Consider the following 18491-nt stretch of genomic DNA (forward strand, 5'->3'; position numbering starts at 1 on the left):
CATGTCTAATCCCTCACCATCTAGAATTCTTCCTGCAGTTTGTATTGTTTTTGTTTTGCTTTTCTTGTTTTGGTGATACTGTCTTACTCTTTGTGGATTTGGTTATTTTTACGTGTGTTCCAGATCCTGTAATGAAATACTATAGGTATGAATTGAAACTCAGGAGGATGTTATCCAGAGAGGGTTTATGTTTGCTTCTGACTGACAGACGGCTAGGGTCCCCAGTAGTCCTGGATTACATTAATCTCATCAGCAGTTGAGATGATTTGAAGTTTAAGAAAATGGTAATTTTGTAGTTAATTAGCTACTTTCATTTTTTGCTAGGTAATTATTTTATGCGTGAAGAATGAATTCTTTGTAGTTTTCTTACTCGTAGGATGCAGCACTTTGGTGTCTGAATTTAAAATTTGGAGGGATTACAATATTCCCCTCCTCGTGGTAGGCACTCACTGCTGATTTTAATCGTCTTAGCCTTGTGTCTGCTGAAAGCTTTGCTGCTTTCAAAACCGCCAGGTGCTTGTATAGGAGAAATGTGACTCTATACACAGGGTTTACCTCTTGGTTTTCTGTTTTCCTCAATCTTAAATTCTGTAAGTTTTCAGTGCTCTGTTTGATGACTTCAAATAGGTTTTTTCTTCCTAGTTCATCTTTTCAGGTTCTCATGAGCAGGTACTTTGCTATTACCAAACTACAGCATTCTGTATAGTAAATTTTATTCCAGATTCCCAACAACTAATGAACATATTGTATGCCTAACTAGTCATATACAACTCAGTTTTCTTCGAAGTAATTACATGTATGTTTTTTTAAAGAACAGGTATAAATTAATAAGTTCATGTATCTCAGTTTTCATAGATTTCCTTTCAAATATTGTTAACCAAAATATGGCTGTAGCAAATAGTTGTTTTACTTTTTTTTTTTTTTAATGTTTATTATTTTTGAGAGAGAGCGAACAGGAGAAGGATAGAGGGAGGGAGACACAGAATCTGAAGCAGGCTCCAGGCTCTGAGCTGTTGGCACAGAGCCCGATGCGGGGCTCAAACTCACAGACTGTGAGATCATGACCTGAGGTGAAGTCGGACGCTTAACTGACTGAACCACCCAGGTGCCCTTGTAGCTAATAATTTTTATAATGCTGGGGTAAATACTACTTCTTTGATGGTTCGTGGCCAACACTCATTCAGAGACTGATAAAAGTCAAAGATAAGTCCTTTAAAGGGAATAAATTCAGATTCATAAAAAGTATTCATTGTGGGGAGCCTGGGTGGCTCAGTCGGTTAAGCGTCCAACTTCGGCTCAGGTCATGATCTCGCGGTCCGTGAGTTCAAGCCCCACATCGGGCTCTGTGCCGACCGCTCAGAGCCTTGGAGCCTGTTTCAGATTCTGTGTCTCCTTCTCTCTCTGACCCTCCCCCGTTCATGCTCTGTCTTTCTCTGTCTCAAAAATAAATAAACGTTAAAAAAAATTAAAAAAAAAGTATTCATTGTATTGTTTCTATTTTTCTCACATAACAGATTATTTCTGATACTAGGTCCATTTTATTATGATTAAAATATTTTTTATTTTGTGAAATGATGGTAAAACCAGTGTCTTTGTTTGGTTTGCTGTGTGTAACAAAGTGCTACAAACTGGGTGGCTTATAAACAATAGACATTTATTTCTCACAGTTCTGGAGGCTGGGCGTCCATTCAGGGTGCCGGCAAGGTTGAGTTACAGGCCTTCTAACCCAGTGGACTATTGAATTCTCCTTCTGTTGTACATGGTAGAAGGACCAAGAGATATTTTTATGGGGACATTAATCCCATTCATGAAGTCTCTACTCTCCTCATCTTCTAAAGGACACACCTCCTAGGATACCATCACTTCAGGCACTAGGTTTTTTTTTTTTTAGCACATGAGTTTTGGGAAGCACATAGATGGACACCATGACCAGGTGAAAGTTATAGATCAACATTAGGAAATCCATCAATGTAATACATCACATTAGTAGAAGGAAGGAAAAAAGTATTGTATCAATTGAAAACTAGGACCTGTAGGACCTTCCTCAACATGATAAAGGGCATTGATGAAAACCCAAACTAATACTATACTCAGTGATGAAAGACTGGAACCTTTCTCCTTAAGATCAAGAGCAAGACAAAGATGCCCGCTTTCATTACTGCTGTTCAACATCGTGCTGGCAACCTTGGCGAGAGGAATTGGACAAGGAAAAGAAATCAAAGGCATTCAAATTGGAAAAGAAGCAGTGGAACTGTATTTGCTAACATGGTCCTGTTATTTAGAAAATTCAAAAGAAATCCACAAGAAAGTTATTAGAACTAGTAAGTTCAGCCAAGTTGTAGGGTAATCAGTTGGGTTTCAGTACACCAGTAGTGAACAATCAGAAAAGGAAATTAAAGCAATTCCATTCACCTTGGCATGTAAAAAACGAAATACCTAAGAGTAAACTTAACCATTGGAGGTGAAAGACTTGTACACTATAAATTATAAAACATTGCAGAAGGAAATTAAAGAAGACCAGAATAAATGGAAAGACATCTTGGGTTCATGGATGAGAAAACTAAATACTACCCAAACCAGTATAGAGTTTGGCACAATCCCCGTGAAAATTCCAATGGCCTTTTTTTCCCCTCCAGAACGAAAAAGCCAATCTTGAAATTCATGTGGGATTTGAAAGGGCCCTGGATAGCCAAAACAATCTTGAAAAAGAACAAAATTGAAAGACACACACTTCACTGTGTCAAAACTTGCTTCAGAGCTACAATAATCAAAACAGTGTGGTACTGACATAAGGATAGACGTATGGAATTTAGAAATCTGAAATAAATTCATACACATTTGGCCAATTGATTTGTTTTTCATTTTAATTTTGGCATAGTAAACCTATGGTGTTATATTGATTTCAGGTGTACAATGCAGTGATTCAGTACTTACACACACACACACACACACACACACACCCAGTGCTCATCATGACAAGTACACTTCTTAATCCCCTTCACCCATCCCCCCACCCCTCCCTTCTGGTAACTATCAGTGTCCTCTGTAGTTAAGATTCTGTTTCTTGATTTGCCTCTTTTTATTCCCCTTTGCTCATTTGTTTTGTTTCTTCAGTTCCACATGTGAGTGAAATCATACTGTGTTTGTTATTCTCTGATGGACTTATTTTGCTTAACATTATACTCTAACTCCTTTATTATGGCTGAGTAATAGTCCATTGTGTATATATATACATCTTCTTTATCTGTTCATCTATTGATGGACACTTGGGCTGCTTCCATCATTTGACTGTTGTGGATAGTGCTGCTATAAACATCAGGGTGTATGTCCCTTTTAATTAGTGTTTTTGTATTCTCTGGATAAATGCCTAGTAGTGTGATTAGTGGATGATAGGGTAGTTGTTTAGAGAGACCACAAGTGTGGGAGAGGGGCTGAGGGAGAGAGACACACTCTTAAGTAGGCTCCACACTCAAATTGGAGCCCAGTGCAGGGCTTGATCCCACAACCCTAGTATTGTGACCTGAGCCAAGTATCATGACCTGAAATCAAGAGTCAAATGCTTAACAAACTGAGCCACCTGCGTGCCCCTCATAGAGTAATTCTATTTTTAACTTTTTGAGGAACCTCTATACTGTCTTCCAGGTTTGGCCAATTGATTTTTGACAAGGGAATTAAGTCCATTCAATTAGGAAACCATAGTGTCTTCACAAGATAGTGCTGGGATAACTGGATTTCCACATATAAAAGAATGAGTTTGGATTCCTTCCTTATACCATAGACAAAAATTCAAAATGGTTCAATGACTGAAACAGAAGAACTAAAACTGTAAGACTTCTTAGAAAAAAACATAGGGGTTAATCTTTATACTTTATACCTTAGATATTACTTTGGAATTGACATGAAAAGCAAGAGCAATGAAAGAAAAGATGTATCTATTATACTTTATCCAAACTAAAAACTTTTGTGCATCATAATCATAGGATATTATCAAAGTGAAAACATAACAAAATGGGAGAAAAGATTTGCAAAATATATGGATAAGGGGTTAATATTTAGAATATATAAAGAACCCCCTCAACCTATCAACAAAAAGATGACACAGTTAAAAATGAGCAAAGGACTCCAATAGACATTTCCCCAAAGAGGATAGATAACCAGTGAACACGAAAAGATGCTCAACATCCTTAGTCATTAGGGAAATGCAAGTCAAAACTACAATGAAATACTTCACACCTACTAAGATGGCTGCTAAAACCACATTGAGATGCCATCACACACCAGTCAGAGTGGCTAAAATGAACAAGTCAGGAAACAACAGATGTTGGCAAGGATGTGGAGAAATGGGAACCCTCTTGCACTGTTGGTGGGAATGCAAACTGGTACAGCCACTCTGGAAAACAGTGTGGAGTTCCCTTGAAAAATTAAAAATAGAATTACCCTACAACCCAGCAATAGCACTACTAGGAATTTATCCAAAGGATACAGGAGTGCTGATTCATAGGGGCACATGTACCCCAATGTTTATAGAAACACTCTCAACAATAGCCAAATTATGGAAAGAGCCCAAATGTCCATTAACTGATGAATGGATAAAGAAGGTGTGGTTTATATATACAATGGAATAGTACTTGGCATTGAGAAAGTATGAAATCTTGCCATTTGCAACAACGTGGATGGAACTGGAGGGTTTTACGCTAAGTGAAATAAATCAGCCAGAGAAAGAGATCATGTATTTTCACTCATATGTGGAACTTGAGAACCTTAACAGAAGACAATGGGGGAAGGGGAGGATAGGGAAAAAAATACAGAGAGGGAGGCAAACCATAAGGAACAAACTGAGGGTTGAAATGGGGGCTGAGGGGAGGGGAAAATGGGTGATGGGCATTGGGGAGGGCACTTGTTGGGATGAGCAGTGGGTGTTGTATGTAAACGATGAATCATGGGAATCTACTCTTAAAGCCAAGAGCACACTGTATACACTGTATGTTAGCAACCTTGACAATCATATTAAAAAACAGAATGGCAAGTGTCAGCTGGGAAGTGGAGAAATTGGAACTTTCACATGTTGCCTGTGTAATGTAAAATGGTGTAGCCATTGTAGGATACAGTTTCGTAAAATGTTGAGTGTAGAATTAATGATCCAGCAGTCCCACTTCTGGGGATATACCGAAGGGAATTGAAAGCAGGACCAGGACACACACTTGTATGCCAGTGTTCATTGCAGTTTTTCACAGTATCCAAACTACAGAAACCACGCAAGTGTCCATCAGCACATGAGTGATGCCACTGAACTGTACACTTAAAAATGGTTAAGATGGCAAGTTTTACGTTACATATACTGCACCATAGTTTAAAAAATTAATACTACATACCCAAAACCTCTGAGTTGTATATTTTTGGTGGGTGAGACAGAGTATGTGAATTATGTCTCAATAAAGGTGTTCTAAACAAAGGGTTAACCTCTTTTCCTACATACATTTTGTTTTTTAAAGTACTATTCTGTCAAATCCGGGAGTCTGGAAAGATTTTTTTTTGCCTTACTAGTATAGCTAATAACATAATTGAAATACGTTTGTTGTTATTAGGAATCGTGATCAGTATTTAAATGGTGTTACTTTCTGTAGCTAAACTAGTATAATTTGCTTTAAATAAATCTGTTAGGAAATCTACTTCGAGTGTCTGTTTTGCCAGCTCTCCACGTTCTATACTTGTTACATATGGAAATTGGACAGCAACTGATTGCCTTGGGGTATTTGAGGGAATATAGTTGCTCTTTAGTCTTGACACTGGTAGCCAACCACTTATTATCATAGACTAGACTAGCTTTATTTCTTCTCCTTTTATTTTTATTTATTTGTTTAATTTCAGGGCTTGTTGGGGAATGTATTCAATCAGTAAGTGCTTATATTGTATACTTTGTGGTACAACTTGTTAAGGGCATAAAGTTTGAAATACATGGCCTGCTTTTAGAAAACTTGATGTTGGGTAATGTATATAAAATAATTATGTAGCAATCAATAGAGACATGGAATTAATTGTAATTGTAGATTTTACATATGTTAAGTTGGTATAATAAATAATAACTGAATACAATTTAATTGTAACTTTAACTGAATAATAACTAATAATAAAGCCAGTTGTAATAAATAAAATGGTGAGAGACTAACAAAAGACCAAACACATCAAAGAAACTAATGCTAGTGTAGATTAAAATTTTATGTATGATTAGAAAGGTAATACCGTTCATTAGAGAAGAAAGAAATCTTTCAGTAAACCATGCCAATGCAATTGATTACCTCTCTGGGGTAACCTTCTGTATTTTACCCCACGGTTTCCGTTTGGGCATGTAAGATGCTTGGATTTGCCACTCCATCCTAATAACAAGAACTGAACTGAAAAACCAACAAATCTACTGAGATTATGAGAGCAGGAAGGCCACAGGACAAATGGCTGCCACAGAAGTTGGAGAGACAGAAAGGCAAATAGAATCAAAACTTACCAGAGCAGAAACCCACCAGCAGAAACATCTGCAGGAACCATTGCTGGGTAAGAAAACCTGAATGTGATTGATGAACTCCTGGAGGCTCAGCGTGGACAAGTCTGAGTTAAAAATCCAGGGGGACCAGCATCATAGGGGCCCCCCACACTTTTGTAAGACTTATCTCCAGGAGCTCTCCCAGGTCCTTCTAGTGAATATAGGACAAAAAATGCCCTTGTGGTTCCATTGCAACTGGGGTCAGGGGGAGAGGAACCATTTTAAAATCTGCCAGAACATTCTGTTCTTAACAAGGCCCGCCCGCTAGAGAAAGTTTCACCAGAGCCTGACTGACCTAGGGAAGAGAAATACCGAAGTCCAGCTCACTCCTAGCAATCCTGTTCTACCTAATGGGGTAAATAAAAGTGAGAAGTACTTGTCAAGTTCACAGTGTATGGGCACAGGCTCACCAAAACACTGAGACTAATCCTGGGACTATAGAAAGCATTCCCTTCCCACATTTTACACTGAATTACTAAACACCTGCTTATGCAGTTCCTTTTACTTAGTACATTCCACCTCTCTCTCTCTCTTTTTTAATGTTCATTATTGAGAGAACATGTGGGGGAGGGACAGAGAGAGAGAGAGAGAGAGAGAGAGAGAGACACGGAATCTGAATCAGGCTCTAGGCTCTGAGCTGTCAGCACAGCCTGATGTGGGACTTGAACTCAGAAACCATGAGGTCATGACCTGATTGGATGCCAGCCAACTCAGCCACCCAGGTGCCCCAGCGTCTACCTTTCAAAGGAAAATACAAGGCATACTCAAAGGCAAAACAAACACAGGACTTTAACAAGCATCTGAACCTGGGTCAACATGGCAAGGATATTGGAATTATCAGAACAGGAGGTAAAAAACAAAACAAAACAAAAACAAAAACCAAAAAACAACTGATTAATAGGCTAGGGACTTTAATCTAAAAAAATAGAAAACATGCAAAATTAGATGAATACTGTAAACAGATGAAAAGTCTAAAAACATCAAAAAGAAATGCTAGAGTACAAACACATTGCAATGGAAATGAAGACTACTTTTGATGGGATCGGTAGACTGGACATGGCTAAGGAAGGAATCTCTGAACTTAAGGATATGACAATAAACTTCTAAAACTGAAAAGCAAAGAGCAGAAAGACTGAAGGAAAAAAAAACATGCAAGGACAATGGGACAACTACAAAAGGTATATCATACGCAAAATGGGAAAGCCACAGGAGAAGACAGAAGAACAAAAGCAATATTTGAAGCATTCATGATGACAGATTTCCCCAAATTAATGTCCAACCAGATCAAGAAGCTCAGAGAATACCTAGCAGAATAGATGCTGTCAAAACCACACCTAGGTATATCATTTTCAAACCTCAGAAAATCAAAGATTAATCCTAAAGAAGCCAAAGGAAAAAAAACACCTTACTTATAAAGGAGCAGAAATAATAAATACATCAGATTTCTTCTCAGAAACCATGCGAGAAAACGGAGTGAAATATTGAAAGTATTGAGAGGAACCTGCCCCCCTGCCCGCTCCCCTCCATCACCAAATTAGAATTGTATATCCTGCAAAACTGTCCTTCCAGAAGTGGAGAAATACTTATGAGACAAACATTGACAGAATTTGTTGCCAGTAGACCTGCCTTGGAAGAAATGTTAAATGAGGTTCTTTAGAAGGAAAAGGCTACATGTCAGAAACTCAAACATACATAGAAGATCATTGGAAATTGAGTAAGGGTAAAATAAACCTGTTTTTCTTATTCTTAATTGATCTAAAAGATAAGTTTGTTCCCAATAGCAACAATGTACTTTTATGTGCTTGTGTGCATCTGGATATTTATGTATGCTCATGCATAAGTGAAAGGAATGACAACAATGATAAAAGGTACAGAAGAGAGGTATTAGGAACATTTTGTTAATAGGTACTTCTACCTGTAAATCTAAATAGTGTTATTTAAAAATAGACATGGTTAGTTTTAAATGTATATTGCAGTATTTAGGGCAGCCACTAAAAAGTAACAACAAAAAAGTAAAATTAATATGCTACTATAGAAAAAAAATAGATGCATATAAAGTACTCAAAATGACAAAAGAGAATATGGGTGGAAATCAAAAGCAGGCACAGGGAACAAAGGCATAGAAAACAGCAACAAATATGATAGACATTAATTCAATTATAGCAAATAATCACCTTAGACAACATGGTTAAAATGTAACAATTAAAAGACGAGATTGTCAGAGTTAATTAAAAAATAGGACCCAACCATGTGTTTTCTACAAGAAATCCATTTTAAATATACACTAATTGTGGGGCGCCTGGGTGGCTCAGTTGGTTGAGCCTCCGACTTCGGCTCAGGTCATGATCTCATGGTCTGTGGGTTCGAGCCCTGTGTTGGGCTCTGTGCTGACAGCTCAGAGCCTGGAGCCTGCTTCGGATTCTGTGTCTCCCCCTCTCCCTCTGCCCCTCCCCTGTTCATGCTCTATCTCAAAAATAAATAAACATTAAAAAAATTTTTTTTTAAATATACACTAGTAGATGAAAATAAATGGGATAGAAAAGATAATACCATGCTGACACTAATCAAAACAAAGTTGGAGTAGCTATACTAATTTCACATGGAGCAGATGTCAAAGCAAGGAATATTAATGGGTATGAAGAGCATTATGTGAAGAGATTCATACTCAAAGATGGTATAACAGTTCTTAATGTGTATGTGCCTAACAACAGTGTGTCAAAGTATTTCAGGAAAAAACTATTAGAACTGCAAGAAGTGATAGATGAATGCACTGGTATATTGGAGATTTCAACACCCCTCTCAGAAATGGACAGGTGCAGTAGGCAGGAGATAAGCACACAGTTGAACTCAACAATATTAATTGGATATCATCAACATCTATAGACTACCTCATCCTACAACAAAAGAATATACATTTTAAGCTCACATGGATCATTCACATCCTCAGCCACGAAACTCAATAAATTAAAAAAATTTAGAAATCATACAATATCTGTTGTTAGACCACAATAGAATTAAAATAGAAATCAAGAGAGGTGCCTGGGTGGCTGGGTTGAACGTCTGACTCTTGATTTTGGCTCAGGTCATGGTCCCAGCGTAGTGGGATTGAGGTCCCATCGGGTTCTGCACTGAATGTGGAGCCTGTCTGGAGTTCTCTCCCTCCCCCGCCTCTCTCTCCCTCCCCCTCTACCCCTCTCCCTTTCTTGGGTGCACTCTCTTAAAACAAACAAAAATTCAAGAAAACAGAAAAATCGCTTTAAGTCTCAAAATACTTCAACATTAAACAACATACAGGCTGGAAAAGAAATCTAAAAAATTTTTTTAGATTTGAATTAAATGTAAAAGAATGAAAATATATCTTATCAAAATTTGTAGAATACAACAAAAGCAGTGCTTACAGGGAAATTTATAGCATTGAATGTATATATTAGAAAAAAAGAAACATCTAAAACCAATATTCTAAGCTTCCACCTTAGGACACAAGAAAAAGAAAATTAAACCCAAAGTAAGCAGAAGAAAAGAAATAGCAAGAATTAAAGCAGAAAAATGAAACTAAGTAGGAAATCAGTGGAAAAATCAATGCAGTCAAAAGCTAGTTGTTTGAAAAGATCAATAGAATCAGTAAGTCTCTATACAAGCCTTAGAAACAAAGACACAAATTATTAATCTAAGAAGTAAAAGAAAAGCTATCACTACTGATCCTCTAGACCATAGAAGTATAGTAAAGGAATACTGTGAACAACTCTCTGCGCACAAACTTGGTAACAGATGAAATAGGTCAATTTCTTGAAAGGGATAATCTGGCAAGACCCCTGCAAGAAGAAATAGATAACCTGTTTACACCTTTATAAAAGAAATTGAATCAGTAGTTAATAACCTTCCAAAACAGAAAGCACCAGACCCAGACAGGTTCTTGATTTTTATGCATCTATTAAAATAATGTAATTTTTCTTTAGCCTGTTAATAGATGCATAAAAATCATTTGACAAAATCCAGCACTCATTTATAATAAAAACTTCAATCAAACTAGGAATAGAAATTACCTACAAAAGTTCTACACTAACATCATCATACTTAATGATGAGACACACAGGTTTCTTGATGAAATCAGGAACAAAGCAAGGATGTCTCTTCTTACCATGCCCTTTTCAACATGGTATTGGAAGTCCGAGCTAAAGCAATAAGACAAGAAAAGGAAATAGAAGTATGGAAATTTGGAAGAGAGAAGACTTTTTGTTTACAGATGACATGATTGTCTACACAGGAAATCTGAAAGAATTGATAGGTACCTGGAACTAATAATTATAACAAAGTTAATATAACAATATATAAAAGCCTATCACTCTCTTATATATCAGCAATGAACAAGTTGAATGTGAAGTTAAAAACACATCACCATTTATATTATCGCCCCCCCCCCAAATGGAATACTTAGGTATAAACCTAACAAGATATGTATAAGATCTATATGAGGAAAACAAAATTCTGATAAAATAAGTGGAGAGAGAACCCTTGTTCAGGGATAGGAAGACTTAATATTGTCAACACGTCAGTTCTTTCCAACTTGATCTATGGTATAGATTCAGTGCAGTCCCAATAAAAATCCCAGGAAGTCATATTTTGGATATCAACATAGTGGTTCTGAAATTCATATGGAATGGCAAGAGATCCAGAATAGCCTACACAATGAGGACAGCGTGGTATTGGTAAAGCAACAAATACATCATTGGAACAGATGGGAGAGCCCAGAAGTAGACCTGCATAAATATAACCGACTGATCTTTGATAAAAGAGCAAAGGTAGTACGGTGGAACAGATATAATCTCTTCATCAGATAGTGGTGGGACAACTGCATCCATATGCCAAAAAAAAAAAAAAAAAATGAATCTAGACACAGACCTTGTACCCTTCATCAAAATTAACTCAAAATGAGTAGAATCATAGACCTAAAATGTAAAACTTCTAGAAGATAACATAGGAGACAGCTTAGGTGTCCTGGAGTATGGCAGTGACATTTTAGTAACAACACCAAGACACGACCCTTGAAAGTAATAATTGATAAGTTGGACTTGATGAAAATTAAAACGTTGAAGAGAATGAGAGGACAAGCCACAGACTGGGGGAATATTTGTGAAAGACACCTGCTGAAGGACCATTACCAAAAGGTACAAAGAACTTTTTTTTTTGAATGTTTATTTACCCTGAGAGAGCAAGCACGTGCAGGGGCGTGAGGCAGAAGGAGGAGAGAGAGAATCCCAAATAGGCTCCACCATGTCAGTGCAGAGCCCGACTGAGGGCTTGAACTCATGAACCACCAGGTTGTGACCTGAGCTGAAATCAAGAGCTGGATGCTCAACTGACTGAGCCATCCAAGTGCCCTGAAATGTACAAAGAACTCTTAAACAAGTAAGAAGATGGATGTGATTAAAAAATGAACAAAAAATTTGAACTTACATCTCACCAAAGATGAGATAAAGGTAAAAAGTAAGTGTATGAAAAGATGTTCAACATCCTATGTCATAGGAGAATTGCAAATTAAAACAACGTTAATTTCTCACCACACATCTGTTAGAATGGCTAAAATCCAAAAAACACCGATTGCTGATGAGAATGTGGAGCCATGGGAACTTAGTCATTGCTGGTGGGAACGCTAAATGGTGCAGCCACTCTGGAAGGCCGTTTTCTTACAAAACTAAACATGCTCTTACCATCCAGCAGTTGCACTCCTTGTTATTTATCAAAAAAGCTGACCATGTACACAAAGAAATCTTTACAGGGTTGTTGATAGCAGCTTTAATTCATAATTGTCAAAATATGGAAGCAACCAAGATATTCTCTAGTCAGTGAATGGATGAGCTGTGTTATGTCCATTCAATGGAATATTATTCAGCACTAGAAGGAAATGAACTGTCAAACTGTGAAAAGATAGAGGAATCTTAAATGCATAGTACCCAGTGAAAGAAGTCAACCCAAAAAGGCCACATACTGTATGATTCCAGCTATAGGACATTCTGGAAAAGGCCAATGATGGAGGCAGTAAAAAAAAAAAAAAAAAAAATCAGTGGTTGCCAGGAATTGGGGACACGGAGGGATGAGTAGGTGGCACACAAAGGATTTTTAGGCAGGGAAACTATTCTGGGTGATACTTTGATGGTATATACTTGTCTTAACGTGTATGTGAAAACCCGTAGGGTGTACGGCCCCAAGAGTGAACCAACCATGAGCTGAAGCGTGGGCTTTAGGGGAAATACTGGTATGCCAGTGCAGGTTTCTTGACTGTAACAAATGTCATTTCTGGTTTGGGGTGTTGATAAGACGGGGGGGGGGCAGGTGCGTGGGGACATGGGATTCCTGGTATGTCCTGCTGAGTTGTGCTATGAACCTAACACTGATCTGTAACACAATGTTTATTAGTGTTACATTATAAAAAGTTATTCTCAGATGGATTAAGAAGTCAATGTTTAAAAAAATTAAAACACAGGTGCCTGGGTGGCTCAGTCATTTAAGGGTCCAACTCGATTTCAGCTTAGGTAATGGTCTCAGGGTTGTGAGATTGAGCTCCATGTCAAGCTCCATGCTGGGTGTGGAGCCTACTGAAGATTCTCTCGCTCCTTATACCACTCACTCTCTAAAAAGCAAAAACAAAACAGAACAAAACCAGGGAAATACGTTTGAATATTTTTTCTGACTTGAATGTGGAAGGACTTGTAATCAGAAAAGTTAACATAAAAGAATTCATGGTTAGCTAGATTTCCATATAATTTCATTTAGTGTTTACTAAGAGAGAAAAGTATTTTAGGAATAATCTTAATATATAAAGACATTAATATCTAAATAGGAAAATGCTATGAATAGGCTATCAATGAAAAGTAATTTGAAATTACTAGTAGGTTGTGGGAAAATTTCAACCTAACCTAAGTAATACACATTATACAATTGGATTAAGTTTTAAGTTTCATGGAATATTTGATGTAAATATGTCAAAATATTTACAAAACATATTTGTTAGACAACATGAGACAAAAACCTGGACCCACTCACCACTGGAAGCAAACTTCAGAACACACTTGATTATGTGTGTCCTCCCAGTGTGGTCCTGTTGGGTACACTGTTTTCTCAGCCTCCCATTATTGTTTCAATTTCCTTTGTCACGTTTATCACTTCTGCAATAAAAAGTTTGCCCATATATGTATTTATCTGCAAGCATTGTATTACTTAATTTTGCTTATTTTTAATTTCCTGATTGATTTCTCTTACTCTCTTTTTTTTCCCTGTTTGTAGCATTTGCATGATGTTAAAGAAGATACGGGGCGCCTGGGTGGCTCAGTTGGTTAAGCATCCGACTCTGTTTTGGTTCAGGCAGGTCATGATCTCACAGTTTGTGAGATCGAGCTCTTCTGCGTCATGCTCTGTACTGACAGCATGGAGTGTGCTTAAGACTCTCTCTCCCTCTTTCTCTGTCCCTCCCTTGCTCGTGCTTTCTCTCTCTCAAAAAAAAAAAAAAAAAAGATACACAGATGGAAGGGATTGCGTTAAATTTGGATTTGTACAGGTAGAGAATATCAGTATCACCTGGGGGCTTGCCACAGTTACTTGGACCAACTCAGACCCATTAGGATGGCTCGTATCAAAACCAGAAAATTATAAGTGTTGATGAAAATGTGGAGAAATTAGAACCTTGTGCACTACTGGCGGGAAAGTAAAAGGGTGCATCTGCTGTGGAAAACAGTTTGGTGGGTGTTTAAAAAATAAAACATGTAATTGCCAGTTCACATGGGAGTTATGCTTCTGGGTATATCAAAAGCAGGATCTCAAATACATATTTGTATACATGTGTTCATAGCTACGTTATGTGCTAAACGTGGAAGTAACCCAAGTGTTCATCACAGATGAGTGGATAACAAAATGCAATGCATATGTCCAATGGAATAATATTCAGCCTTAAAAAGGAAGAAAATTCTGTAACCTGCTACAGCGTGGGTGAACATTGAGGACATTTTGTTAAGTGAAAGATGTCAGGTACAGAAGGACAAAAACTGTCTAATTCCACTTCTAATGCCACAGTTCTAAGGTACTTAGATTCGTCACAAAGTCGAAGTAGTACAGTGGGTGCCAGGGTTTGGGGGAGGAGGGGAAGTACTTAGGGACTAACGGGTGCAGAGATTCAGTTTCACAAGAGGAAGTGAGTTATGTGACTGGATGGTGGTGACTGCTTCAGGACATTGTGGATGTGGTTAATGCCAGTGAACCGTACATGTAAAAATGGTGACGCTGGTTTATGTTATGTCTATTTTAGCACAGTAAGAGAAATTGGGGGGAAAATTAGTGGGAAGTGTTTGGTTTTGTATTTTTATTTTTTAAACTATAAGCCTCTTGAGAATCACTTTCTGAAGGAGCTCATCTTCCTAAGGGGAGCCGAGAAGATTGAGGAGTTTTTTTTTTTTTTTTTTTTTTTTTGGTCTGTCATGTCCCTCTGAGGCCACCTTGGAAGATAGATGAAAGATGAAGCCTGTCCCTTCTTAGTGGAACTGATGGATCTTCTGAGGAATTTGTAATTATTTGCACAAGGCAGTATGTCTGTAAGAGACATATTAAAAATTAGAATATGCAAGAGTTGAGTTTGCTTTAGTGTGATCCTAGAGGAAAGGTCAGTCAGGGTCCGTTGCATGGACAGTTGCTCAAGTCCCAGCAAGGAAAGGGCAGAGCACAGCTTAACCAAGGGGACCAAGGTCCAGTGTTTCGGGCAGACTTTGGAATTTTGAGGGGTTCAGTTTAGTAGTAATATGCATTCAGGAGAGAGGGCTGCAGACTTGGGTTTGTTCACATCAATGAAGACCTTAAATGAGAAGCTGTCTGTACATGGGAACGAGACACTCATTTCCTAGGATTTTATTGATGAACAAACAAATTGCTGTGTTTAATATCTAGCCACGTTATTAATCATGTTAAGTCAACAACGGAAGGACTTTTATCTGTTTTACTGCTATATTGCCAGAGCATCTATAACAGGCATGTCTGAACTATGTTACCAAACAATGATTTTAGATTTCATAAGAAGGAAAATCTCAGTGGTTGTACTTTGGTGCTTTTATGATGTGTCTCAGACATCATCGTGCTCTCCTTGCGTGGGTCTGTGTTCTTCGCAAGGCTCTCTTTGGGCTCCTGAGTGTCTTCCTTGTGATGTGTGTACCTATGTTGACTCAGTTCAGGCAGATCTCAAAACTCTTTGGTTTTTTTTTTTTTTTTTTTAAAAATTTTTTTTTTTCAACGTTTTTATTTATTTTTTTGGGATAGAGAGAGACAGAGCATGAACGGGGGAGGGGCAGAGACAGAGGGAGACACAGAATCGGAAACAGGCTCCAGGCTCTGAGCCATCAGCCCAGAGCCTGACGCGGGGCTCGAACTCACAGAGCGCGAGATCGTGACCTGGCTGAAGTCGGACGCTTAACCGACTGCGCCACCCAGGCGCCCCAAAACTCTTTGGTTTTAACTTTACGTGTTTTCTGAAGTGTGTGCTGCTTTAATTCTTGAGTCTTGAGTTTAACCATTTCTAGCAATTAAGTGACATCACTTGTAGAGTTTCTGCTATTAGTGTCCCCACTGTATTCTTTTGGTTGTTATGTCATATAAATAGTTATATTTACTATATGGCGTTATTTTAAAACACTAGCTTTGGTTTTATATATTTTCTGTAGTTCTGAATAAATCATTCTTAATTTTTCATATATGTACTTAGAAAAAATGCAAGTTAAATTACATGTTTACAATGATATGATTACTTACCACTCTTAAACCCTCTGTGTCACATTGTCCTCTCTTTTGCTTCTACATGTCATAAACCTAATGAGATCTAACAATTGTATCTTTGCTTTAAACAGTCCGTTATCTTTTATTTATTTTTTTAAAAAAAAAATTTTTTTTTTTAACGTTTATTTATTTTGGGGACAGAGAGAGAGACAGAGCATGAACGGGGGAGGGTCAGAGAGAGAGGGAGACACAGAATTGGAAACAGGCTCCAGGCTCTGAGCCATCAGCCCAGAGCCCGACGCGGGGCTCGAACTCACGGACCGCGAGATCGTGACCTGGCTGAAGTCGGACGCTTAACCGACTGCGCCACCCAGGCGCCCCAGTCAGTTATCTTTTAAAGAAATTAAGGAAATTCCTCTTGTGTTCCCCCACATATCTACCATTCTGTAGTGTTACCTAATCTAAAAGTAGTGTCCCCCTTGTGTAGATTCTCCTGGCATGTATTCTGGACCATGTTGGTCCTCTCTGACCTTACAGTAGTTCATAAATGTATCAAACTTGCTCTGCCAGTTTTAGGCCATTTCTGGCAAGGACTACAGTTTTTGCATTTTTAGATAATTCAGTGTATCTATCGAGCACAGAAAATACTTTTCTTTTCCTTCTTTTTAAATTTAATTTTATTTTTTTTCTTTCAATATATGAAATTTATTGTCAAATTGGTTTCCATACAACACCCAGTGCTCATCCCAAAAGGTGCCCTCCTCAATACCCATCACCCACCCTCCCCTCCCTCCCACCCCCCATCAACCCTCAGTTTGTTCTCAGTTTTTGAAAATACTTACTTTTAAGCATGTAAGTAGGGTTGAAGTAGTGTGTTTTTGACTGAGCGTCTGTATAACCTGACAACATATAGTACCATAGTTCACCATTAGATGTCACTCTGTAACATACTTTACATTCTTGCCAGACAATTCCTTACCGGAAACGCTTGTCAGATTCAGAAAGTTGGCATTGCTTAACAGCGCACTTACACTGATACATAGTGGTTTCTCTCTAAACACACATTCATAAATTATAATTGTTACTACCTTTTAATTCTACGTCTAAGTCTGTACTGAACCCAACTGATTTTCCTTAGTTTTCTTTAAAATTTGAATGCTGGCTTTATTTTTTGGTTATTCTCTATGTGGAGCAAAGTCTGCAAATATTACAAGTAGTGGTGGGAAGAAGTAGGATATTCAAGAATACCTTCGGACGTGTTCAGAATTCTTCTGTTAGTAATGCAATTTGAAAAATACCTTATTCCAGGAGGCTGACTGACCCCACACTCATGGGCGACTGCTGGTTTTGTTTGGGTGTGTCAGAGAAAGAGGGAGAACGGACTTGGCTCTGAAGAGAAACGTAGAGGCAGAGAACACGGAGGCCTGTAGGCTCTGCTGGCCAGTCCTGGAACACAGGAAAGTGCCAAGAATGAGATTCCTTCACTCATTCCCACCCTTACGAGATAGGAAAGGTCAGGTCAGCGGGGGTTTGATGTTCACCTTATCCCTAAGGGTGGCCAAATGCTAACCCATGTGATGATGTAGGGATCAGGTGTCTCAGGGCCGAGGACACTGCTGGCAGTCCAGCCCCTCTGTGCCCAGCTAGGAGTCCAGTTGTATGCGTGAGCCTCTCCTGCAGCACTGTTGCTCAGTCATGCTCCCTGTACACTTGCCAGAACACAGCCAGTGACCATTTTCCTCACTTCGCTCAGAATATTGAAATTTGAATGAAACAGCGATGTTGTTTCTGAGTGATACAATAAACAGCCCCCCGCCCCCGCCCCCGCCAGCCCAAGCATGTGAACATTCACGCAGATGTGGATCCACCCATGTCCTCTGGGACCCCAGCTCCCAGCCTTTCACACCTCAGCCAGAAATAACTATCTTACAGTTTCTGTTTATGGTTTTATTTGAAAAAAAAAAAAAAAAAAAGAATGTTGTCTTTTATCAGTATGGTTTTATAAAATTCAAAATTTAAAACCCTGAGTATAATAAAATACCAAAGAATAAGGACATTTGAATCCATTTATATTGATCTGTCAAATTATACACAATGTATTATCAAAAAATGAAATTTTATGTTCTGCTTTTGCTTTAGAATAAGATATGCATTTTTTTTAATACGTTAGTATAGGATGACTACTAACCCTTATTGGGAAGACCTTTTT

General features: G+C 38.2%; 1 protein-coding gene across 21 annotated transcripts in view; it reads left to right on the forward strand.

Annotated features, from left to right (window-relative positions):
* Positions 1–18491, forward strand: part of ZMYND11 (zinc finger MYND-type containing 11) — a 134457-nt gene that overhangs the window by 41141 nt on the left and 74825 nt on the right. The window contains exon 1 of one of the 21 annotated variants that reach the window (XM_043563224.1): positions 17771–17795. The exons of the other annotated variants lie outside the window; for them this stretch is intronic. The gene's annotated coding sequence lies outside the window, so the exon portion shown is untranslated. Of the gene's footprint in view, positions 1–17770; positions 17796–18491 lie in introns of those variants that run through there. 21 annotated transcript variants of the gene reach the window in all.

This window comes from Prionailurus bengalensis, chromosome B4 (assembly GCF_016509475.1).
Source record: "Prionailurus bengalensis isolate Pbe53 chromosome B4, Fcat_Pben_1.1_paternal_pri, whole genome shotgun sequence".
Taxonomy (NCBI): Eukaryota; Metazoa; Chordata; class Mammalia; order Carnivora; family Felidae; genus Prionailurus; species Prionailurus bengalensis.